This window comes from Ursus maritimus, unplaced genomic scaffold (assembly GCF_017311325.1).
Source record: "Ursus maritimus isolate PB19 unplaced genomic scaffold, ASM1731132v1 scaffold_19, whole genome shotgun sequence".
Lineage (NCBI taxonomy): Eukaryota > Metazoa > Chordata > Mammalia > Carnivora > Ursidae > Ursus > Ursus maritimus.
In genome coordinates, this window is record NW_024424341.1 from 513,185 (window position 1) to 538,184 (window position 25,000).

The 25,000-nt window shown below is 46.2% G+C and overlaps 1 protein-coding gene across 9 annotated transcripts in view; it reads left to right on the forward strand.

The window, feature by feature from the left end:
• ANKRD11 (ankyrin repeat domain 11) overlaps positions 1-25,000 on the forward strand; it is a 186,799-nt gene that overhangs the window by 30,826 nt on the left and 130,973 nt on the right. For 2 of the 9 annotated variants that reach the window (XM_040633147.1, XM_040633148.1), the window contains exon 1: positions 7,278-8,443. The exons of the other annotated variants lie outside the window; for them this stretch is intronic. The gene's annotated coding sequence lies outside the window, so the exon portion shown is untranslated. Of the gene's footprint in view, positions 1-7,277; positions 8,444-25,000 lie in introns of those variants that run through there. 9 annotated transcript variants of the gene reach the window in all.

Sequence of the window (25,000 nt, forward strand, 5' to 3'; positions counted from 1 at the left end):
ATTCCCCCTTCTGATTACCCCCCCCTTTCTTTATCCCTTTCTTCCCCTACTGATCTTCCTAGTTCTTATGTTCCATAGATGAGAGAAATCATATGATAGTTGTCTTTCTCTGCTTGACTTATTTCACTTAGCATTATCTCCTCCAGTGCCGTCCATGTTGTAGCAAATGTTGAGAACTCGTTCTTTCTGATAGTTGAGTAATATTCCATTGTATATATGGACCACTAGTTTTTAAAATGTAAAAGTGTAATGGAAATGGCCACAATAATTAGTGTTTGAGGAGGCATTTATCCTTATTTTCCTAGATGAGGAGAAAAAGTTTGGAGAATTGAGGCAACCAAAAATAGAATGGTAAAGTAATGGTTTTATGGATTTTCTCTGTTTAGTAAAATTGGATTATTGCAAACTTGTTTTCTTTTTATTGTGGTAAAATATACATAACATAAAACACACCATTTTAGACGTTTTTTTTTTTTAAAGATTTTATTTTTATTTATTTGACAGAGATAGAGACAGCCAGTGAGAGAGGGAACACAAGCAGGGGGAGTGGGAGAGGAAGAAGCAGGCCCATAGCGGAGGAGCCTGATGGGGGGTTCGATCCCGTAACGCCGGGATCACGCCCTGAGCCAAAGGCAGACGCTTTAACCGCTGTGCCACCCAGGCGCCCCTAGCCGTTTTTAAGCGTACAGTTCTGGGCATTATAGTCACATTATTCTGCAGCCATCACCCCCATCCGTCTCCAGAGCTTTCTCATCTCCCCCCACCCCCGAAACTGTCCCCATTAGACACTAATTCTGCATTTCCCTCCCCTCCACTTCTGGCTTCTGACGACACTAGTACCTCCTGTCAGTGGAATCGTACAGTACTGTCCTTTTCTGTCTGGCCTTTCTCACCCCGCATAACGTCTTTAAGGTTCTTCCATGTTGTGGCAGGCGTCAGGACTTCCTTCCTCTTTAAGGCCGAATAATGTTGCATGGTCTGTATAGACCACATTTGTTTATTCATTCATCAGTTGGACACATTATCTTGTGGACACTTAAGTTGTTTCCACGTTTTGGGAGTTGCGAGGAGTGCCACTAGAAACGCTGGTGTGCAAATACATGTTCAAGTCCCTCCTTTTACTCCTGTTGTGCATACAAAGAAGTAGGGTTGTTGGACCGAGTGGTGAAATTCTGCGTTTCATGTTTTGCGGAATTGCCATACTGTTTCCCACAGCGACCATACCATTTTACATTCCTGCCAGCAATGCGTAAAGGTCCGGTTTCTCCACATCCCTGCCAATACTCGTTACCAGTTGATTTGATTGATTGATTGGTTGGCAGTAGCCATCCTAATGCTTGTGAAGTGGTATCTCATTTTGATTTGCATTTTCCTGATGACTGCCGACGTGGAGCATCTTTTCATGTGTTTATATTTCATTTGTGTATTTTCTTTGGAGAAGTGTCTATTCAAGTCCTTTGACCATTTTAAAAATAAGGTTGTTTGTGTTTTTTCCTTTGGTCTTGGGAGTCCATTATTCTGGATATCAGTACTTTATCAGAAAAATGATTTGCAAATATTTTTTCCCTTTCTGTGGGTTGCCTTTTCATTTTGCTGATTAGTGTCCTTTGATTACCGAAGTTACTAACTTTGATGAAGTCCAGCCTAGCAATTACATCTTTTGTGTTTGTGCTTTTAGTGTCAGAATCTAAGAGAACCTTTTAAAAGTTGCCGCCATGTTTCTTCATTTAAGAGTTTGATGGTTTTAACTCTTAGTTTCAGTCCATTTTAGGTTAATTTGTGTGCGTGGTGTGAGGTAAGGGTCCAGCTGCATTCTTCGGCATGTGGACTTCCAGCTTTCCCAGCACCATATGTTGAAGAGACTGTCATTTCCCCATTGAGTGGTCTTGGCACCCCAGCCAAGTGTGTGCAAGAGTTCGTATCTGGTCTCTCTGTTTTGTCCCATTGGTCTGTTATGTCTTTGTATGGCTGACTCAACTTTTTTTTTTTTACTATTATTTTTTAAGATTTTTATTTATTTGTCAGAGAGAGATAAAAAAAAAAAGAGGGAGAGAGGCAGGCAGAGGGAGAAGCAGGTTCCCCGCTGAGCAAGGAGCCTGATGTGGGCCTCGATCCCGGGACCCTGGGATCATGACCCAGACTGAAGGCAGAGGCTTAACTGTCTGGGCCACCCAGGCCTCCCCTGACTCAACTTTTTTTTTTTTTTTTTTTTTAAAGATCTTATTTATTTATTCGACAGAGAGAGACAGCCAGCGAGAGAGGGAACACAAGCAGGGGGAGTGGGAGAGGAAGAAGCAGGCTCATAGTGGAAGAGCCTGATGTGGGACTCGATCCCGCAACGCCGGGATCACGCCCTGAGCCGAAGGCAGACGCTTAACTGTCTGGGCCACCCAGGCCTCCCCTGACTCAACTTTTAAATTGTCTGTATGTAGCCCATGACAGAGGATCCACTTGGTTGTAAAAATGTTTTTAATCACAAGATTAGTAGCATCTGGGTGGATAAACATTAGATTCTTAATTAAAAAGTATTTTTGGCCGAGGAAGACACTACACGAAAAATTAAGAGAGACATTTTTAAATTGGTAGTTTTATAAATAGATCATAAATTTCTCTTAAGGTTTTATATCTATTTTTATATCTATAGAGGTACTTTGGGTGGCTCATTCGGTTAAGCGTCTGCCTTCGGCTCAGGTCATGATCTCAGGGTCCTGGAATCAAGCCCCACATTGGGCTCCCTGCTCAGCGGGGAGTCTGCTTCTCCCTCTCCCTCTGCTGCTTCTCCTGCTTGTTCTTTCTTTCTTTCTCTGACAAATAAATAAATAAATTCATTCGTTCATTCATTCATTCATTCTTTAAAAAATATTCTATATCTGTATGGAGTACAGAGCGTAATGCAGGGCTCAGTCCCACAACCCAAAATCCCAGAGCTGGACACTCAATCGACTGCACCACCCAGGGGCCTCTTTTTTCATGTTTCCTGTGTTTGGGGTTTGCTGAACTTTATGGATCTGTGGGGTTTATAGCATTCATCACGTTTGGAATGTTTTTAGCCATTATTTCTTCAAAAATGAATTTTCTGTCTCTCCCTTTTCTCTTTTGGAGAGTCCACTTACATTTATATGAGATTGCTTAAAATTGTCACACAGCACAATGATCTGTTCATTTTTTTCTTTTCCTTCTCTTTTAAAGATTTTATTAATTTCTTTGAGGTAGAGAGAGCATGAGCAGGGGAGCAGAGGGAGAAGGAGAGGCAGAAGCGGGCTCTCTACACAGCAGGGAGCCTGATGCGGGGCTTGAGTCCAGGACCCTGGGATAAAGACCTGAGTTGAAGGCAGACGCTTCACCAACTGAGCCACCAAGTGCCCCTTGTTCCTTTTTTCTTATTTTGGACAATTTTTGTTGCTGTGTCTCCAAGCTGACTACTGTTTTCTTCTGTAATGCCTAATATGTCAGCCACTTTTGTCTCAAAAGCTTTTACCTCATACACTGTAGCTTCAATGTCAAGAAGTGTGACCTGGGACCTTCTTAGATCTTCATGTGTCCAGTCAGCTTGCTCAGTCTTTAGCTTCTTGAGTATATGGAATGCTTTCATGTCCTTGTCTGTTCATTGTTTTATCTGTGTCATTCTGGTCTGTGCGTTTGTCTTTCTCCTTACTGTTGCTCACATTTTCCTGCTTCTTTGTATGTTCGATAATTTTTGATGGAGTGCCAGACATTGTTAATTTTACCTTGTTGTCGTCGGATATTTTTGTATTACTATAAATATCCTTGGGCTTTGTTTTCGTACGTAGTTAAGCCACTTGGAAGCAGTGTGGTTTAGTTCTTTATTTCACGCTTTGTTTGGTCCAGAGCAGCATTTAGTCCCGGGCTAGTCTTACAGATGTTTGTCTGGGTCTCTCCTTCTGTGCCCTCACGGAGTTGAGCTGGTCTGGCCGGCCTGGAAGCAGCGTCATCCTCTCAGGTCGAGGGAGGCATTGCCCTCTTGGGTCTCCTCTGCCCGTGCCTTGGCTGGGGCAGGTTTTTCATCTCAGGGCACTTTCCTTATCACCTGATGGCCGTGTCTTGAAAAACACTGTTGCCTACTTTTTGTCCAGGTTTAAGGGGGAATAGTGGGTCCAGTCCCTTTTACTCCACCGTGGCCAAACTGGAAGCTGGGATAGAAATTTTCCAAAACTTTAATATTTTTGCTTGAAAGCTCAAATTTTATAACAACAAATACAGTTGTTTACTTGAATAACTGTGGTTTGTCATTTGTTCAAGTAAAATTGGGTTTTCCATAACAAACTGCATTTCAGACACAAGTGCTTTGTTCCTGAGAACTGATGTACTTTGCCCTCGAGCAGATGTGCTTTGTGCCGTTTGGTTTTGTCACAGAGTAGTAAAAGGATTTGTACTCCTATGTCGAAATTAAATTAGTTTTTGCTGGTCAATCCAGAGCAGTCTTCAGTGACCCTGGCATTTTATTTGTTGTTGTTGTTTTTTTTTGTGGGGGGGGAGCAGGCTTTTATTTATTTGTTTATTTTTTAATTTTTTAAAAAAGATTTTATTTATATTCACAAAATGAGCACAAGCAGGGGGAGTGGCAGGCAGCAGGCAGAGGGAGAGGGAGAAGTGGGCTCCTCCCTCAGCAGGGAGCCGGGACTGGATCCCAGGACCTAGGATCTTGACCTGAGCTGAAGGCAGATGCTTCACCCACTGAGCCACCCAGGCTTCCCTTCTTCACTTTAAAAAAATTAAAAAAAAAATTTTTTTTTAAGGATGTTTGTTTATTTTTAGAGAGAGAGAACAAGAGAGCATGAGTGAGAGGGAGGAGCAAAGAGGGAGAGAGAGAATCCTAAGCAGGCGCCACAGTGTGGAGCCCAAAGTGGGGCTTGATCCCACAACCCTGGGATCATGACCTGAACTGAAACTGAGAGTTGGGCACTCAGTCGACTGAGCCACCCAGGTACCTTGGCTTTTATTCATCTGTTTTTTAGAGGGAGAGAGATTGGGGTGGGGGTGGCAGAAGGGCAGAGGGAGAGAGAATCTTAGGCAGGGCATGGAGTCGGACGCGGGGCTTGATCCCAGAACCCTGAGATCATGACCTGAGCCAAAATTAAGAGTTGAACACTTAACTGACTGAGCCACCCAGGTGCCGCCCAATACTGACATTTTAAAATTACGGTTGGATGGTGATGAAGAACGTGGTGCCTGCTGTTCTGGATTAGAGCTTATGACTTGATTTGTCTGGGGTGCCAGCACTTTTACCCTCCTCACCAACAAATGTTGACTCCAAGAAAAGGGCAGTTCTCTTAAACCATTACGACGATGGTTTTGGTCTCAAAGACCCTACTTTTTGTTCACTGCTGGATTAGAGAAAGTCTAGAGACAGCGATTGGTGCAAACAGCTCAGGGCTGGTGCTGCAGCCATGATATTGGACAGATGGGAGGTATTTTTAGGAGATAAAAGATACACTTATTTAAATAAGTAAGATAGGCTTATTTCATTTTTGGGGAATTTAAGTCAAGTTTTGTTACCTAAGGTAAGACAAATTTGGATTTTGTTTAAAGAAACACCGTTGAATGAAGCAGCTTCTTTGTAGCCAGCAGCTTTGGAGATGATGAATGGAAGAGGTTCAGACATGCCAAGGTAATGTTGAGTCTCCAGTGGAACTGTACAGTGGATGAGAGCACTGCAAAAAAAGTTTTTCACATACAGTGTGTGCTTCCTATGAAATGACACCCACGCGTCTAAATCCCATAAAACGTGTGCCAAAGTAATACAGGAAGAAGACGACTTTTGAAGAAGATAATGGATTAAATTTTATTTTGGTTAATCTTTAAAAATTAAATAATTTCAGAAAACACTTCTTACAGCGTCACTCACTGTGTTTCTTTGGCCCCTTGTGAGCAGGGGCGTCACTCTGAGCCCCAGGCTGACCGCAGCCCGGCTGTGCACGCACAGGCTCCTGGCAGCACCGTTCGTGATAGCTGACAGGCTCTTGTGCCGGGAGGCTCATGGCCTCTGTCCTTCGACTTGATCCCACGTTAACCTGTGTGTGTCATTTCTCACGGTCTGCCCAGCTCCCTATGTGTGTGTTTCTTACGATAATCACTGATGTACTTGTGTGTTGGTGACATTTCTGCAGGTATTCTTCAGACAAGAAAAGTGCACATTCTAAAACCTGCAGTTCGGTGAATTTTGACCGCTGTATTAGTCCATGTAACTGACAGATTTTGATACAGCACATTTCTTCTACCCCAGAAAGTCCCTTTGTAATACTTAATCCCCCACCCCCAGCTCCAGCCTCACCCTGAGCAACCACCAATTTTCTTTTGTTATGGGTTAGTTTTGCTTGTTTCAGAATTTTGCATAAATGGAATCACACAGGATGTACTCTGAGTCTCGTATCATTCCCACAGCATGATTTAAAAAAAAAAAATTGAGGTAAATTTGGCACAAGAAATTCACCATTCTAACCATTTTAAAGTGTACGGTTCTGTGGCCTTTAGTGCATTCGCACTGTTGTGCAACCATCACCACTATCTAGTTCGAGAAGATTTTCACTCCCTAAAGGAGACCCTGTACCCATGAAACAGCTGCTTCTCATGCCCTCACCCCTGCCCCTGCCCCCCTGTCACTGAATCTGCTTTGGTTCTGTGTGAATTTGCCTGTTCTGGACATTTCATAGAAATGGAATCATATGAGATTAGTCTTTTTTTTTTTAAGGATTTATTTATTTTAGAGAGAGAGAGAGCGTGAGACAGAGCAGGCGGGGGGGGTGCAGAGGGAGAGGGAGACAGAATCCTCAAGCAGACCCCGCTGAGTGCAGAGCCCAGTGGGGAGCTGGATCCCAGGACCCTGAAATCATGAGGTGAACTGAAATCATGAGTCGGATGCTTAACTGACTGAGCCACCCAGGTGTGCCCCCTCATCCCCCCGTTTTTAAAAAAAAATGAACCCTGGGGGGGCACCTGGATGGCTTATTCAGTTAAGTGTCTGCCTTTGGCTCAGGTCATGGTCTCAGGGTTCTGGGATTAAGCCCCGAGTCAGGCTCCCTGTTCAGTAGGGAGTCTGCTTCTCCCTCTCCCTCTGCCCTACCCCCTCTCTGTGTCTCTAAAATAAATAAAATCTTAACAAAAAAAATAAGGTGAGCTCTGTGCCCAACATGGGGCTTGAACTCACGACCCTGAGATCCAGAGTTGCATCCTCTACTGACTGAGCACCTCATGAGATTGGTCTTTTGCATCTGACATCATTAACTTAGCAGGATGTTTTCAGGGCTCATCCATATCGTAGCATGTGTTGGAACTTTTCATGTTTGAAAAATATTCCACTGTATGGATACGTACGTTTTGTTTATCTGCTCACCTGTTGATGGGCATGTGGGCTGCTTCCCCCTTTTGGCTATCATGAGTAGTGCTGCAGTGAGCATGTGTGTGCAAAGTCTGTTTGAACACTCTCTGGGCATGTACCTCGCAGTGGAATGCTGGGTCATAATGACAATTCTGTGTTTGAGTTTTTGGGTGATAACCGAAGTCTTCTGCCGCAGTTGGATCATTTTACTTTCCTAGCACATGGGTCGGAAGCATAACCGCAGGTCTTTGAGAATAGCGCTCTTTGTGGCACCAGCAGCTTGTGTGAGGAATGCGGGTTGCCCTCTGCAGGGGTGTGGGGGCGGTAGGCAGGTAGCTTACACCACCACGATGCTCTCTGGAGGGCAGTGGCTTCTTCATGAAGTGTTCCCTTAGATGTCAGCTCTTGATGACATTCTCTAGTTCAGTTGTTGTGGAGAAGTTGGTTCTGACAATTTTTAGTACTTGTTTGTTGCCTTTTTTGGAGGGTAAGTTTCGGAGTTCCCTGTTCTGTCATTTTTGGTGATGTCTTCACCTGGGTGTCATGGCTTGTATCAGTGCCTGATGACTTTCTCTTGCTGAGTAGGTGTGCACAGCGATGGCGGCTTTGAGCCATGCTACAGCTCCTCGTGTGCAGCGGAATTCAGGGCATGGAGACTTTTTCTATAGAGGCTGGGTTTTAAAAAGCTCGGATTTATAGTTCATGAAGAAGAGAATTGACGACTAATTTAAGAGGAATACTTATGAAAGCATTAGTTTCTTAACTGGATTGAGTATGGTTGTTCTAAGAACTTGCTTTTTCTTATGGTTCCCTTACCCACTGGGTCAGGGTGTTAAGATTTGCAAACTGTGAGTCAGGTTTTTACTCCGGTAGATGGGAGCCTTGATGCTGGACTCAAGGTTGGCCTCACGGCTCTTCTCTTATCTGCTCTCATCCTTATCTGTTGACCAGCAGGCCTGCAGAGGTCATGACCTCTGGCCCCTGGAGGGCAGGACTTTTCACACTCTGAGACTGAAAGCAGCTCTTCATGTCTCTGATGGCCATAGCGGACTCTCTTCATCTGCTGTGGTGGTCTGCCTGCAGGCCCTTTGTAAAGCACCTTCCCATGTGAGTTCAGTGAGTATATCATTTATGTTCATGGTTGCCCACCCAGTTATCAAACGTGGACTTCTTGCCAGGTACTGTTCTGTGTGATTCAGCAGATGTACTCATTTGATCTTGGTACCCCTGAGGCCCAGGTGCTGTTCTTCTCCCTGTTGCAGAGGTGAGTACATTGAGGCTCAGAGAGGCTGGGTCACATGCCCAGGGGCACATAGGTCATGAGTGGCAGCGCTGGCATTGACCCTGGGCATGCTGATTCCAGAGCCCCACTCTGGTCACTCAGCTGTGTTGTCCCCAGTCACATGTTCTATAATTCTACTCCCCCCGCCGCCACCTCTTTCGGACAGGTAAATAACCGTGTGGTCGCGGAAGACGTCTCTTTTGTTGGCGGCTGTATCTCCTGTGGATAACGTAGTGATCTTCTCTCTCCATCGTGCTGTCCTCATGTCTTCCCATTTATGTCCAAGCTCGTGAAAGGACTCTTTGTAGTTTTATTTAAAAAAAGTCTCTATTGCCTCCTTTCTGTTAGCCATACTTTTTGAAGTACCCAGTACCAGTGTTAGTAAGCTGGTTAGTAACACTTTGCCCTACGTGGTACCGTAGTAGTAGGCAGCTCCTGTTCACAGGAACGGCATTTTGGCCTGTAATAGCCTCTGTCTGTAGAGGGAGAGAAATTATTCTAATTAGTGCTTTAACTTAGCTGTAAATTCCTTTTAGAATTTTTGAGGAAACTCATCATGGTAGGGAAATAAGTGCTTTTTGGATTCCTGCTTCAGTCTTTTTTTTTTTTTTTTTTAAAGTAATCTCTACACCGAACGTGGGGCTCGAATTCATAGCCCTGAGATCGGGTTACATGCTCTACTGACCGAGGCAGCCAGGTTCTCCCCCCCGCTTCAGGTTTCTTTTCTTTTTTCTTTTCTTTTCTTTTCTTTTTTTTTTTTTGAAGATTTTATTTATTTGAGAGAGAGAGAGCATGAGCAGGGGGAGAGGCAGAGGAAGAGGGAAAAGCAGACTCCCTGCTGAGCAGGGAACCTGACGTGGGACTCAGTCCCAGGGTGTTGAGATCATGACCTGAGCAGAAGGCAGACGCTTAACCGACTGAGCCACCCAGGCGTCCATGTAGAGAATATTCAAAATGTGCTTGAGGTGTGATGTGTTTCTCCTCATGTTGAGGACCCGTGACTGCACAGAAAAGAAGGCTACTTGGAAATGGGGACTGAAAAGTCGTCGGGGTGAAGCGCTCCTTCGTTAACTGTCCCCATATTCTTGATTCAGGAGACAGCAATGGCTTTGTCTTCATCTGTGACTAAATACCTCTGTGGTTATTAAGGGAAAGGCATTGCTTCGTTAAACCAGGCCCAGAATGGGGACATCTAGCTGTCGAGTACTTAACTTTGTGGGTGGGGAGCAGAAAATGTAGGGTTTCATGGTGGTTCTCCAGGTGTGGGTGGGTGGGTGCTGTGCTGAACCAGTCCTGTCTTCAGTGTTTACAGACTAGGGGTGAGAGCAGCAGGTGAGCCTGTCCCTGTAGCTACGATGAGCTGTTTGCTGTCAGAGGTGAAAGTTTAAAAGCTTTGGACACATGTTTGAGAGGAAGTTTTAGGGTTTAATTGCAAATTGTGCCCTAAGCTTTAGGTCTTAGATGACAAAATCCTAGTTATACAGATAGTTACTTTAATTTTTAAAATTTATCAAGGTATGATTTTCATAGCATAAATGGACTAATATTAAGTGTATAATTAGTGATTTCTACTAAAGTTTACAGAACTGTGAAACCAACACTGTAATGTAGTTTTAGAACATTTTGTTGCCCCAATAAGATCCCTCACACTTGTTAACATGTAATTAATTCCTGTTTCTGTCCCCAGCCCCTGACAATCACTAGAATTTATCAAGGTATGATTTTCATAGCATAAATGGACTAATATTAAGTGTATAATTAGTGATTTCTACTAAAGTTTACAGAACTGTGAAACCAACACTGTAATGTAGTTTTAGAACATTTTGTTGCCCCAATAAGATCCCTCACACTTGTTAACATGTAATTAATTCCTGTTTCTGTCCCCAGCCCCAGACATTCACTACTCTACTTTCTGTCTCTATAGGTTTGTTATTTTTAAAAAAGATTTAAATATTTATTTATTTTAGTGGGGGAGGGGCAGAGGGAGAGAGTCTGAAGGAGACTGCACTGAGTGTGGAGCCCTATGCAGGACTTGATCCTGAGATCACAACCTGAGCTGAAACCAAGATTTGTTCCTCTCCCCCCCCCCCCCCCCCCCCCCCGGGCGCCCCTGTAGGTTTGTTTTTTATAATCAACTTTTAAAATAAAAACCCTTAAACGCATTTAAAAGCAGCAGCATGTTAACTGCTTTTCCAGTGTGTGAACACTTTATCTCTGGTTGAGTAAAACCTTGGGCTTGGACGTTGGCCAGGGGTTGGCAGACTTTCTCTGTAAAGGGCCAGGTGGTAAATATTTTGGACATTATGGGTCATACATAAGTCTCTGTTGCAAGCACCCAACTTTGCCATTGAACCATGGAAATATCCATGTGTAGTTGGTGCGGTGGTGAGCGGGAGCCAGTGGGACTTTGTGCAGAAACCAGGAGTCGAGATCACGGCACTTGATGTTTTCATCGGTCGTGTTGATGGCCGATGTTAAGCCTACTTACTTAATGTATGGGTGATATTTAATTAAGTAAAGTGTAATGGTATCTGGGAAGATATTCAAGAATTTAGATTGTCCTGACAACTCAGAGAAATTAGGAATTGAGGAGTACATATATAAGTAGTAGCTTTGAGAGAGTCTGGAAATGGTAACCACGAGACAGGATTTGAGTTTTGTAGGGTCCTGAGTAAGCACTCATCAGCAGTAAATATGAAAATGAGGAGGTTTGGTACTTAAAACTTTACAGTTTTAAATGTAGATCAGTTAGGGTTAGCGGGAAGAACTAAGCACTTCTGGACCAGTAGGTGTGGGTTTGGTCCTGGTGGGCTTGGTCGTTACTGTAAAAGTTGTACTTCCAGCCAGCTGTACTCAGTCTCATTCTTCTGTTATGTCTCTGAGTCTCAAGTTTTTGTTTACTTCTTTACGAAATGGAAAAATTCCCTTCTCCAGTTAGAAAAGTGCTGTGTTCTGAGCAGCATCGAGGGGTTCACAGCAGGAACTGGCAGTCCTGTGCTCACCCACCCTGGAGAGTACCACGGGGGTGGCTGTCGTGTCTTCCTACAGAGCCCGCAGTGCCTGTCCTAGGCGTATGAAAATGTGAGTGGAAACAGTCTATACTGTTCGGTTGTCTGCTTTTCCCCGTCAGCACTTTACAGGCTTTTGTTTTCTGTTTTTCCTCTTACTCTCTTGTGCCCATCTTACCACCTCTTGAATTGCTAGGCATTCAGCTGGAATCTGAGGAAAAAACACAGGAGTTTCCCAGCATATTGTTAAGAATAAGATACATATTTTTTTACACTTAGGGATTGCAGCATGCACCTGTCTGTGCCATACCTGTACCATGGCACCTGTGCTCAGGGTTACTTCGTCCTCACCTACAGATGTGCTCCCCACTGCTATCACTCTTGCCTAGAGCCCCAGTGCTAGATCCTGTGGGGTTGGGTCTGGGATAAACTGGGGGACACAGCGTGTTAATGACTGCTGGAGGGACTCTTGCTCAGAGGCAGGGCTTATTGACCAGGTCCCCTAACCCTTTCTTCTCCCACCCCTCCTTAATGTCTCCTGAGGGACACCCACATGGAAGATGACAGCGTTCATGTTCTCCCCAGCTGTGGGTGCTCTTTGCGTTTGCTTCTTGCGGTACTACATTGCTGACACATGTTTGCAAGGAAGCTTCCCATGAAAGGCTAAAGAGGGGTGAGGTCTGGCCTGGACTCACCCTGAACCTCTGGGGCTCATAGTCTTCAGGTCATTGTGCTTCTGGCCCACGGGCTCGATTTTCCCCACATCTGGCATCTGGGTCTCAAGAGGACACCCAGAGTGTTACTGGTAGCGAGGGTCTCGTGCAAGGCAGCTTCATTTTATTTATTTATGTGACAGAGAGACAGCCAGTGAGAGAGGGAACACAAGCAGGGGGAATGGGAGAGGAAGAAGCAGGCTCCTAGCAGAGGAGCCCGATGTGGAACGCCGGGATCACGCCCTGAGCCGAAGGCAGACGCTTAACGACTGCGCCACCTACTCTCTGATTTGTTTTGATTGATTTCTGCTGTGTAATGCAGTTTGGCCCTTTTTCATTAATGCGCTGTTGGGTTGTCTGAGGGCAGTTGGTTGTATGTTGTAGAATTGAGACATGCTTTGGAATTTTCTTGGGGTTCTTTGGGTGCAGAATTTCATTCTGGGTTAATTAAGATGTTTTAACTTTTCCAATGATTTTTTTTTTTAAGATTTTATTTATTTATTTGACAGAGATAGAGACAGCCAGCGAGAGAGGGATCACAAGCAGGGGGAGTGGGAGAGGAAGAGGCAGGCTCACAGCAGAGGAGCCTGACGTGGGGCTCGATCCCAGGACTCCGGGATCACGCCCTGAGCCGAAGGCAGACGCTCAACCGCTGTGCCACCCAGGCGCCCCCCAATGATTTTTGTCTCTGAGATATAAAGGGACTTAAAGAGGAAGATTAAATGATTAAATTGGTCACCTTCTATCTATACCAAATTTCTTTTAAAAAAAAATAAATTTCAAATTTAATACACATACACACACATATACATTGTATGTATGCATGCATATATACACACATACATTCATACGTATATGTGTATATGTGTATATGGGGGGAGAGGCAGAGGGCATACATATGTATACATATGTATGTACACACATACACACATACACATGGTGGGGAGAGGGGGAGAGAGAGAGAGACTCTCTAGCAGACTCCATGCCCAGTGCAGAACCTTATAGGGGGCTTGATCTCAGAACCCTGAGATCATGACCTGAGCTGATATCAAGAGTCAGAGGCTCAACCGATGGAGCCACCCAGGTGCCCCAATCTATACCATTTCTATAAAAATGCATAAGTTGCCATTCTGGGTAACTTGATTGGTTCTCCCTGCCCCCAGAGGAGAGCTCTTTGAGATGTGTGCACCCCCCTTTAGGTCCTTTAGCATTGACTGGCTCTTTTCCTAGAACCCCTTGTTTTTTCTTGGAGGAAAGATGGAGCACAAGTTAGGATGGTTTGTGACCCTTTCAGCACAAGAAGATGGTACTCTCGGGGTGCCTGGGTGGCTCAGTCGTTAAGCGTCTGCCTTCGGCTCAGGGCGTGATCCCAGGGTTCTGGGATTGAGCCCCACATCGGGCTCCATGCTCTTCTGGGAGCCTGCTTCTTCCTCTCCCACTCCCCCTGCTTGTGTTCCTTCTCTCACTGGCTGTCCCTCTCTCTGTCAAATAAATATGGTTCCTTCCCCCAGGGGCTGCCCCCCCTTTTTAAAAAAAAAAAAAAAAAAAAAAAAAGACGGTGGTACTCTTCCTATTCCTCAGTGAATTAGAGGTAAGTTATGTAGAACCAGTAATGCAAAAAAAAAAAAAAAAAAAGAAGGAGAAAGAGAGAAAGCACTTGATGGAGCTAAAAAATGGGTTTGACAAACACTGATCTGCTCCTTGGCCCCACTGGATTTATAATTAAGTTTGAAAAACGGATATGTAACAATGTGGTTTTGGGGAATTTCTTAGGTATTTGAATTTTAATGAATAAAAATAATTTATGGCATGTGTTTTAAGTAGAAGCTGGCTTCCAGAAGTTTTGGAACATTTGAGCTGACCTGGGCTGGCCCAGTGCTTGGTTAGGCTCTCAGTAAGGGATCTGAGCTAATCACATGACAGATGCTTTGGGTGTGGGGTAAAGAGGAAACCAGGGATGAAGCCAGAATTGTTCCATTGTACTTCAGCCATTTATTCTCCCTGTAACATGGAGGGAAGTATGACACATGTGACAAATGCATGAATGTTTACAAATCTTGAAGTCAGTTGCTCCACACAGAACTCATGAGACCTCCATGAGAAATTCAAGGGAAAAGAATGCCCTTTACTAATCACGCAGTGAAGACATGCTCCCGCGTCGGATGGCAGGAGGCACGTTGGGACGTGCACCTGAGCTGGAAGATGGCCCGGCTGGGGGCCAGGAGGCCTGTGCTTCTAGTTTGGCTCTGCTCTGTCTGTGTCACTTGGCCCATGTCATCTGTCCCTTTGTTTCAGTTGGTGACTAACCTTGCTCAGGAGACATGCAGTACTTAAAAAGGTGAATGGACGAATTCAAGGTGTGTGTGTGTGTATAATTGTTTTTAAATCACCAACCTTATTTACACCGGCCCTATCATATCTGCCTTCTCTCCATTACTCTGTTCCTGTTTTTGCATTTTCTGTTCCATTTGCTGATTTGAAATCTCAAAGAATGTAACAAGCTAGCTTATGACAGTTGATAGCTGCTAAAAAGAACCGGAAAAAAAAAAAAAAAGGTGGTGTGGGCACGTGAAGCGTGAGTGGATGGCGCACCAGGGCATTAGGTCGGGGAGTGCCGTGTTGCTTGTACTCAGAGCATGCCAGAGATGGTGGGTGACAAGGCCACTCAGCTGGCTGCTGGTGTCCGGGGTGCTGCTGGTCTGTGTTTTTCTAGGATTGCTAGGCCATCACTGCCTAGCCTTTATCTTTGCTTGTAAATGATAAATTCATTGAATGTGTATGGGTAAATACCTGCTTTTAATAAAGCATACATGAGTGTTACTTGAAAGATATTTTTGTACTTATATGTAAGGCTTAGGTTTTAAATTTGGATTTGTGGTTTCAGAATGTTAGTAATCCGATAGTAAGATTTTTTTTTTAAAAGATAATGGAAATTTGTGTTCAGATGCCGCAGTAGGGTTTGTTTAGGCCAAGACTTTGAATGCCTTGACAGGATTTGGAACCCATAGCGTAAATTCTGACAGATCATGGAGAATATTTTCTAGAATAGTAGCATTTGTATTAATTTAACTTGTCCTTTCTATTCAGATTGTAAAGGAAGTATTTGATTTTATTCTTGGACTGTGTATGTTAGTTTTGTGGTTGAAAATTCCTTTTCTTTCATTTTTATTTTGAGAGCCAGCAGCACACGCAGAGTGGGGGAGCGGCAGAGGGAGAGGGGGAGAGAGCATCTCCAGCAGACTCTCTACCCAGTGCAGAGCTCTACACGGGGCTCAGTCCCACAGCCCCAAGATCATGACATGAAACAAAATGGAGAGTTGGGTACTTAAACCATCTGAGTCACCCAGTGCCCCTCTGGTTGAGAAGTTCTTTCTTTCTTTCTTTCTTTTTTTTTTTTTTTTTTTAAAGGTTTTATTGATTTATTTGAGAGAATGTGCGGTGGGGGGGGTGCAAGCAGACTCCCTGCTGAACAGGAAGCCTGATGCAGGGATTGATCCCAGGTCCCTAGAATCATGACCTGAGCCAAAGGCAGAGGCTACACTGACTGAGCCACCCAGGCGCCCCAAGGAGACTTTCTTCTTTGTATATTCTACCTAAACGTAACCTTTTCAGCTTAGTTCCTGTGCCTACTGCTTGCCAGGGTGAATGTGACAAAGTCATTCCCTCTGTCAGGCAGGGTCTAGTACCGGTCAGGGCGTGGGCCTGTGCCACCAGCTTGTCTTGGACTCCGTCGGCAGGGTGTCATGCCCACTGTGTGTCCGATCCTGTGCTTCATTAGTAGGGTCACCGCGAGGAAAGGCATAGGCAGCCTGGAGGAGCTGGCTGTGGAGACAGACTTGACACCAGACAGCCGGAGGCGCACTGGAGGGTTTAGAAGGAGATGCGCAGGGCTGCTGTAGGACTCCCAGACTGGGGTTGAGCTGAGTCTTGTGCACGTGTGTGGTGATGGTGATTTGAGTGGGTGGGCACAGCGGCTTGTTGCTCTTCTAGTGCAGAGCTAGCTAGTGAGGGAATGTTCAGCCTCCGTTCCTCTCGCCAGCTCTGGTACTTGCCGGAGCTCTGCCAAGGTTGGGAGGTGGGCGGGGTCCGGGGATTCACCTGGAGGAAATGTGGTGGGGGCTCACAGCGTTTGTTTCCAAGTGGGGACTGAAGCACAGGGCTTTGAAGGTGAGGCAAATAGTGCATTTCGGGGTTGCATCTATGTATGGAAGGTTCTCATTTTCATCTTAGTGCTGCTAAGAAAGGGTACTTTTATTTTCACTTAAACACACAAAGAATACTCCTCTAGGGACGCCTGGGTAGCTCAGTCGGTTGAGCGTCGGCCTTCAGCTCAGGTCATGATCCCAGGGTCCTGGAATGTTAATCTATTTAGAGAAAATACTAGCTAAATGATGGTATGGGTACTGAGTGCATGATTATGGCAAAAACTTAGGAATATGGTACCTAGATGGGTGAATTGGGCAGTCATTGGCTGGGTGGGCTAGTGGGGAGCATAGAAGAGTGGGTCTTGCCAGTTCTTTTAATTTAAGGAAATAGAGAACACGGATGTGTCACACATACATATGGAAATACCGTCTCTGAATAGTTTTGATTTGCTTGGGTGTGGTGTATCCTGGTCAGGGTGTCCGTTGTATTTCTCATTATGTTTAGAAGAGTATGAGAACTCCTGGCCCGAATGAACTTGAAGGGACTTTTCACCTCTTAAGATTCTCTTTTGCTTTATTTTTTTCAGCAGCTGTTTATTGAATGCCTAATTTGTGCCAGGGCCTGCCTGGGCTAGGATGCTGGGCCTAGAAGTAAACAGGACATTCAAGCCCTGCCCTTAAGGAACCCTTTGCCATATATGAGAAGACGATTTTTATAAACCAGTTATTACTGTCTTTCCCATTGATTCCAAGGGGTATGGTAGTTACAGCTCTGAAATGGAATATCTGATGGACATGGGCTGCCAGTCTTAATCAGTTAGAGCTCCTGGCCCTTGGGTGGACCTGGTCATTGCTGTTCACACTGTTGTCAGTTTAGGTGAGATGTGTGTATTGTTGGTACTAAAAATCATAGGTGCGATTGATGTTAGAATGTCTTCTGAAACGTGACACCGAGATTTAACCTTGAAGTGGAGAGCTCTTGTGTGCACAGTGCAGGGCTCCTCTCAGTGAGGTCCATGGTTGGCGCTGGTCTGATAAAGGCAGCTCTGTGTTTCTTGCAAAGCCACAGCTGGGTGCTCCGTGGAGCCCAAGGAAGGGTGACGCCTATTAACAAATGAAGCTTTGCTGTGCCTTATAAATGAGGAGTGCCTGTCACAGCTAGGACTGCTGCAGAAGGCAAGAGGAAACAGCCACTTCCTTCGGAATACATGAGAGAAGCAGCGGCTCACGTGACCAGCTTTCACATGACACGGGACTGTCGTGGGGGGTGGTGATGTTTGATCGGCAGCCACCTCCTCAGTGGAATTGTAAGATAGAGGGAGTGTGTTATGTGATGTTAGAAATGTCATGGAAGTGAGCTTGAGGCAGAGTAGTGGCCTAAGGAAAGAGCGATCACCTCAGCCCAGGGGCAATCTTCCTGTGTTCTGAGGAAAGGGATTCCTGACCTGGGTTCTGTGCGGTGCGTTAGGAGTTGACCACATGGACAGACCCCATGGACAGAATGGTGCCTAAGTGTACAAGGGAACCAAGGGTTGAGCAGTGTGGGGAAGAGGACTTGTGGGTGACTGTTCAGGAGGTGGTGGGTGCTGGAGAGAGGGTGGGGCTTGGTGCTTCAGTGGGGCACTGAGGATGGTAGAGAGGACTGAGAGGTAATTGCAGAATAATTCTCGTAGACTGCGTTGGCTGGTATGTAACAGGTTATTTTAGGTGTGAAAATGTACAACTTGTTCTGCGGTACAATATATAGAAAGGAGAGCCTGGCAGACATGGCTGGGGAGGCTCCCACTGTGGACGGGAGGTGATGGGCTTGGTTGAGAGGGTTGGCCTTCGGCAGGAGGAATTCAGCCCACGCAGTCCCGGGAAGGTATGGGGTAAGCGGTGGAGGATGGCTGAGGGCCTGCATGCTGCTTGTTTAGGGGGAGGGGAAAGAGGCAGCACCTGGGACCCAGTGTGGAGCGTTAGCTCTGAGAACTGTGGAGTGTCCAGAGGGAGCAGAGGCTGCATGAAGCTCCTGGGATTTGGGTCCCCCTCTTTGCTTGCGCCATGGTCTGCTGCTCAGTGTGAGGTTTCTCCGGCCCTGTTGGTGGCCTTCAGAAATGCTGGCTCAGCTAGCAACATGCGGGGCATCACATGGGAGCCAAGACCAGGGAGTTGGTGGGCTTGCTGGTGAGAGGCCACCCACAGGTGCTGTCTTAGTGAAGTGCACTGAGGCGGGGTGTCAGAGGATGGGAGATGTTCGTTGGCAGTGGGTGGAGATGGGCTGAAGGTGGCGGGGAGGTCACCGGAGTTGAGCGGGGAGGTTTGTGTCTGGACAGCTGGACGTGCCCTTCACGTGGAGGTAGCGCAGGCCGAGCTGGGGGGAGAAGGGGGGTGGCTCTTGCAGTGTCCTTGTCAGTGGGGCCTGGACTGTGGGCTGGGCCTTGTGTGGGGTACTCCCATGCTTTGCTACCCTGAAGCCTTAACTAGGACCCAGTCCAGGAGGGAGAGGCTGCCACCCCTTGCACGGGTGCAGAGAGGGCAGCTTAGCAAGAGCTCTGTGGCTGGCGGGCTGGCTGGGCTGCTGAGGGCAGGGTGCGTCTGGCAGGTGAGTGTAGAATGGAGCTGGTCTAGAGGAAAACAGTGGGCATGGGCACCGGCCCCTGGACTCTGGAGTGGAGGAGGAGGGAGAAGCTGACCACGTGGAGGTGGGCAGGTGCTCAGTGGGTGCCGTGGGGGCAGGGAACTGAGTGTTGCGAGTTGCTTTACCTGTGCCACGTTTTTTTTTTTTTTAATGATTTTTTATTATATTATGTTAGTCACCATACAACCTGTGCCACGTTTTGAGGGTTCTGCAGGTGTACATACAGGGGTTCTATCGGAAGGATTTCAGGATTTCTCCTCAAAGCTGTCACGGGCCTGGCAGCCACAGCCTCACCTCTGTTCACACTGTAAGCTCTTCCCTTATTCTCGACGCTCATCATCTTGTCCCAAGCTTTAGGAGTCTGTTCAGAGCTTGTGTGTTAGATGTTTCCTAAATCGTCATCTATGCTGTACTAGCCTCCATTGGAGCCCCCAGTCTGAGAACAGTGTGGGGGTGCAGCACTCCCCAGGGAGCGTCTGGGCAGCCTGGGAGCCTCTGCTGCTTCCCCTCACCTCTCTGTCCCATTCTTAGAAAACATACCTAACTGGGAGGTGATCATGGATTTCTTATATTCTGTATGAAATGCAGTTAGAAAGAGGCCCTTTTGAAATTGCTATAAAATTGTGAAAGACACTGTTTCTTAAGGCAGTGAGTGGTTTTAAGTGGATCTTTCAAGAACCAAAACTTCATATTCTTTTTGCTGTTCACTTGTTAAAGAACTTACACGCTAGGCTAGACTTCTTAAAATCTCTTTTATTTTAATCTTATAAAACATCCTTTTTTTTTTTTTTTTAAAAGATTTTATTTATTTATTTGAGAGAGTGAGCATGAGACCAAGCATGAGTTGCAGGGGAGGGAAGGGCAGAGGCTGAGGGAGAGGGAGAAGCAGACCCCTCGCTGAGCAGAGAGCCCAGTGTGGGGTTCCATCTCAGGACCCTGAGATCCTGAGACTGTAACCAGAGCTGAAGGCAGCCGCCCAACCGACTGAGCCACTCAGGTGCCCCCATATCCTTCTTTAAAAAAAAAAAAAAAACAACAACAACAACAACAACAAAAAACCAAACCTGTTTCCTGATTTCAGTCAAGAGGCTACTGGGATATCACAGTAAGAATTCCAGTGTAAGGCAGGGAGTTGCCACTGTGTTTGTGATGACTGTTCCCTTTGGTGTCCAGCAGCTGGAACAGCCTGACAGTTCGGTGGAAGTAGGGGATTACTAGTTGGGGGCACTGGTCCCAGGCAGGGTTTGGGGGTTAGGGTCTGAGGCTGATAGTGGTGCCCATGAAGGTAGGAGGTGGCTTCTAGGGGCAGCGTCTACAGTTCCATGGAGATGGTCTCCTAGTTTCCCCAGAGCCCAGGGAGGCTGCCTGGATTTGCTGTCGGCGGTCGGGCTTGAGCTACGACCTTACTGTCTTTGGGACCCTTGTCTGCTCTGCTGGCTGCTTCCCTTGGTGACACCACGTGCTGTCCTTCAGTTTTTCCTGGCATGAGGAAGAGGATCTGTGTGGTGCCTTTTCCCACTTCTGGTCCCGTTGGGTCATTTCACGGCCCTGTGTTCCCCCAAAGAGGTTCTCACCGCGCTGGGTCAGAGGAACTACGCGCCGGGGGGTGGTCTACCTCAGTCTGCACGTGGTCAGAGTCTAGTTGTGCGTGCTGCAGACACTTCTGTAGGTTTGACTGTCCTTCCTGTTGTGAGAAGGAACAGTGAACCTGGTGCTCGCACTGCCCGGGGTCGCAGGGCTGGGTCTCCTTATCTGCTGAGGGAGCTGGGCGTTGAATGGTGGCGGTCTCCCCGGGGAGGTGCCGTGAGGATTCATTGAGGTCAGATTGTTAAAGCGCTCCACATGCCTAGCCCAGGACTGGCGCTGTATGTGTGTGTGAAAACAGCTCTGCTCCCCCCTCTGCGGTGCTGCATCCCGATAGCCTGTTCTCCTGTTACAGACAGGCCACACCAAGAAGGTCTGGGAGGGAATCAGCCGTAACAGTTGCTTCCACTGAGCTGGGCCTGCTGTGGGGAGATTCAAGGGTGCAGTAAACGCATGCCCGTGCACCCATGCCCGGTCCTGTCGCTTGGAGGCCAGCGGGACTGGGTGCTTGTTGCATGGTAGGTGGTGTGTGGGCTGCGTGGCTCAGGGTCCCAGCAGGGTTGTGGTGCCCTGTGTGCCTCTGTCAGCCTTGCCCTCCGTGGGCTTCTTTCCCTCTGGACATTCTTCTAGGTTCCTTGCAGACCAGGCACTGAGGCACTTCATGGAGATACTAGCACAGAGTCGTGTCTGTTGGTTGGCTCTTCATAGTTGAAATCAAAAAGTAACCTTACATACTAATAAATCCCGAAGTGACCCATAATAGGTTCATATCCATTGGCCTGATTTTATTTTTCCTGCTTTTGGGAGAAGAGGCAGTGGCTAAAACGTGCGGATAACCAGTTGGTTCTTCTGTTGCTCTTGGTCAAATCGGATTTTAGCTGCAGTGCCGGGATGGACAGGTCTTGGGGAAAGGTCTGGGCCTCTGTAGTCAGAGAAGCTGCTGATTCTGACAGCAGGTCCCACCCTGCACCTCTCCCCAAAATAGTCCTCCAAAGTCCTTCAGTTTTAGCTGCTTCGCTCAGCAAAGGTCTTTCATGTACAAGCCCAGGAAATTTTGGGGAGCAGCCACTCTATAGTTTTCTGTCTGTTCAGGGTTTCAGTTCAGGGGGAAAACTATAACTAGAGCATACTCTGGGTGTGAAAACTTATTTTCTTACTGATAAATTCTTGCTCACTGCCTTTTCTGTGTGGAAGCTTTCAGTACGGTATGTTGTTATTCAGCACAACTGTATCTGTTCTGAGTCTTGTCACTACTCTATGTAGGAGCATAAAAATTACTTCACTACTTTGGTAAAACATTTATGTGTTATAATTGATTAAGGATATTCATTCATTCATCATTCATTCATTCAATTTTTCAGAGAAGGACACCCGTTTGGGCTCTTGGTCCATCTCTCAGCATATGTGCAGACTTGCTTCTTAACCTGTCTTGGTGATAGGTCTTTGCTTTTTGCCCTCCCTTAATTCATGCCATTTGTGAATCTTTTTTTTCCTTAATTTTTAAAATGATTTTATTTACTTATTTATTTGACAGAGCACAAGCAGGGGTAATGGCAGGCAGAGGGAGAGGCAGAAGCACATTCCCCACTGAGCAGAGAGCCCGATGTGGGGCTCAGTCCCAGGACCCTGGGATCATGACTTGAGCCAAAGGCAGACACTTAACCGAGCCACCAAGGTGCCCATGTGAATCTTTTTTTAAAAAAGATTTTTTATTTATTCATTTGAGAGAGGGCGCACGTGAGAGCACGAGTGGGGGGACGGCAGAGGGAGAGGGAGAAGCAGACTCCCCTCTGAGCAGGGAACAGACGCTTCACTGACTGAGCCACCCAGACTCCCCACCATTTGTGTATCTTTACATGTGAAATGAGGTGTTCCTCATAAATATTCTCCCTGATAAATTTCTCTTGTTTGCAAAACCTGGTTGAAAGGGCTTAACAGGCTTGGTAACCTCTGGGTGGAGAGGGTATTGCTCAAAGAATTTTCCATGTGTGGTAGGCAGGTAGGGTGTGTCGCTGGGATCCTTCCGTGTGTGTGTGTGTGTGTGTGTGTGTGTGTGTGTGTGTTGACGCTCATAGTACAGGGTGGTGTTGGGGGGGGATGTGTGTGTTGGGAATTGGAGCACTCTGTGTTTCTCACCTCCTCACTGGCTGCAGGGCACCCGATGCCTGCAGTAACGCTACCTGTCTGTCTTTGCTGACTAAGAACAAGTCTGATTTCAAATACTTCATGTTTGACAGATTTCCTGGCTTTTTTTTTTTTTTCCTTCAAGTACTGCGTGATCTTTATTCCATGAAAATCTTGAACTCAACACAGATTTCATCTTTACATACGATGGTAATTGTACAAAGAATTAAAACTTTTTTTGGTAAAATCTGATTAAAACCGATTTCTCCTGCCCCCCACCCCCACTCAAGGGAAGGAGACAGGATTGAGGGTAAGGACAGGGCAGAGGCACAGACAAATTCGTATTTGTCTTTCTAATGGAAGAGGCAGAGACTGGATGTTGTAGTGAAGTGCTCTGTAACAGTGGGGTGACAGTAACAGCCAGTGGGAGGGAGTGCCGGTTATAGCTGGAGGCTGGCCAGGAGTGCTGGGGCTGTGGTGGGGGCCGGGGCATGGGGCACGGGGCACGCGGGAGCTGCCGGAAGCAGCTCGGGGATGTCTTGATGTGAGTATTCCTGGTGGATGTGGGGACCAACCTGGATGTGCCCTGTGTGCACATCCCCTCCATGAGCCACTTGCACACTTGTCTTGAAATGTGTCTTAGACGTGTAAAACCATTCTTGAATGACACAAGCCAGCTAGGTGAAACATTGATTTGTTTTGGCTTAGAACCTAGAGGAATTGAGAGAGAGACAGAGATGGAGACGGACAAAAACAATGTGTCTGGATAAGCTGTTTCTACGGAAAAGGTGACAGAATTTTCTTTACCTGGGATCACTTTTGAGCAGAACTCTGTGAAACTGAAGAATCTTCAATCTCTTGTTAATAGACAGCTTTCTGAGACAGTTTCCCAAGTGTGGCCTGGATAGGTAGGTGCTACTCCATCACGTCCCATAGCATAGTTTTTAATTATGCTTTAAACACTATAGAAGACAGTGTAGAAGACGGAGTGTAAGTCCTTGGTGAGGGGAATGTAGACGTCACCTGGTGTGTTTTCCAAGGCACCAGCACCTGTGGGTGTCACTGCTGCCTTTGCGGGGCTTTCTCCCTGCCGGTGTCTTGTTACTGCTCCTGTCGCTCCTGTACTTAGTGATTGCTGCGCCCTTCATCCTAGGTCCTTGTAGGGCACACCAAGGACACTTCAGACTGTCTGACTCTCCACATGTTGGCGGGTTAATGCTTATTACTTTTAGAAAGTATATTTCTAGGATCTTGATCACAGTTGATCTTGATTTTGCTTCCAGTGCAAGGATTCTTACCTGTTAGACTTTTAATCTGTAGTTGTTTAACTGAAATAGATTGTTTTGAAATCTGCCAACAAATACACTGTCAGGCTCAGATCTTGGATGACTTGAGGAAAGGTTTTTACAAAGAAAATCCAGGAAGGCAGCTTTCCGTGAGTGGCTGTAATTGGCTGGCGCCATGGGGTCACTATGGCAACACTAGGTTGCAAAGATTACTGCATGAGGCCTGTGTTTAATTATGCAGGGTAGGTTTACATTTTTTCAATTTAGGTTTGTACATCTTTGAAACAATTTTTGTTTTGAAATTGTTTTTTTTTTTTTTTAATGACTGCATTTGTAATTGGATGGCAGAATATATTCTGACCTTGGATTTGCAAGGTCTTAAAAAAAAAAGTCTGTGTAATATAGTCTGTTTTGAGAATTTCTTTAGTCTCCTCAGAATGAAAATGCATTTAAATATTTTAGGACGTCCCCCCAGAGAGCTTTAGGACATGCATAATGTAGGAAACTTATTTTTTAAAAAACTAGGATCTAAAATAAACTCTTCTTTTGCTTGGGCATACACAGGCACACCAAGATTGCTGTATTACACACACTGCAACACAGTCACAGATACGCCTATTACTGGGCCGTGTGGATTCCTTCTCTGCTCTGGCACACAGGCTGGGTGCAACTCTCAGCTCTTGGAGGGCGTGTCCCCTTGTCCTGGCTCCTGCTGGATGGGCCAGGACACCTTCTGTAGCTCTCTCGGGGCTTTGCCCACCTGGCTGGGTTGGACTTTTCTTGGCCCTTAGTTTGTGCTTGCATTGTCTGGTGGTTCTCTTGTCCTGCTTCTACTGTTATATTTACTCCACGCCTGTGGGAACGTTGACATTTTATACGAATGTATTCGTAAGATGTTCATT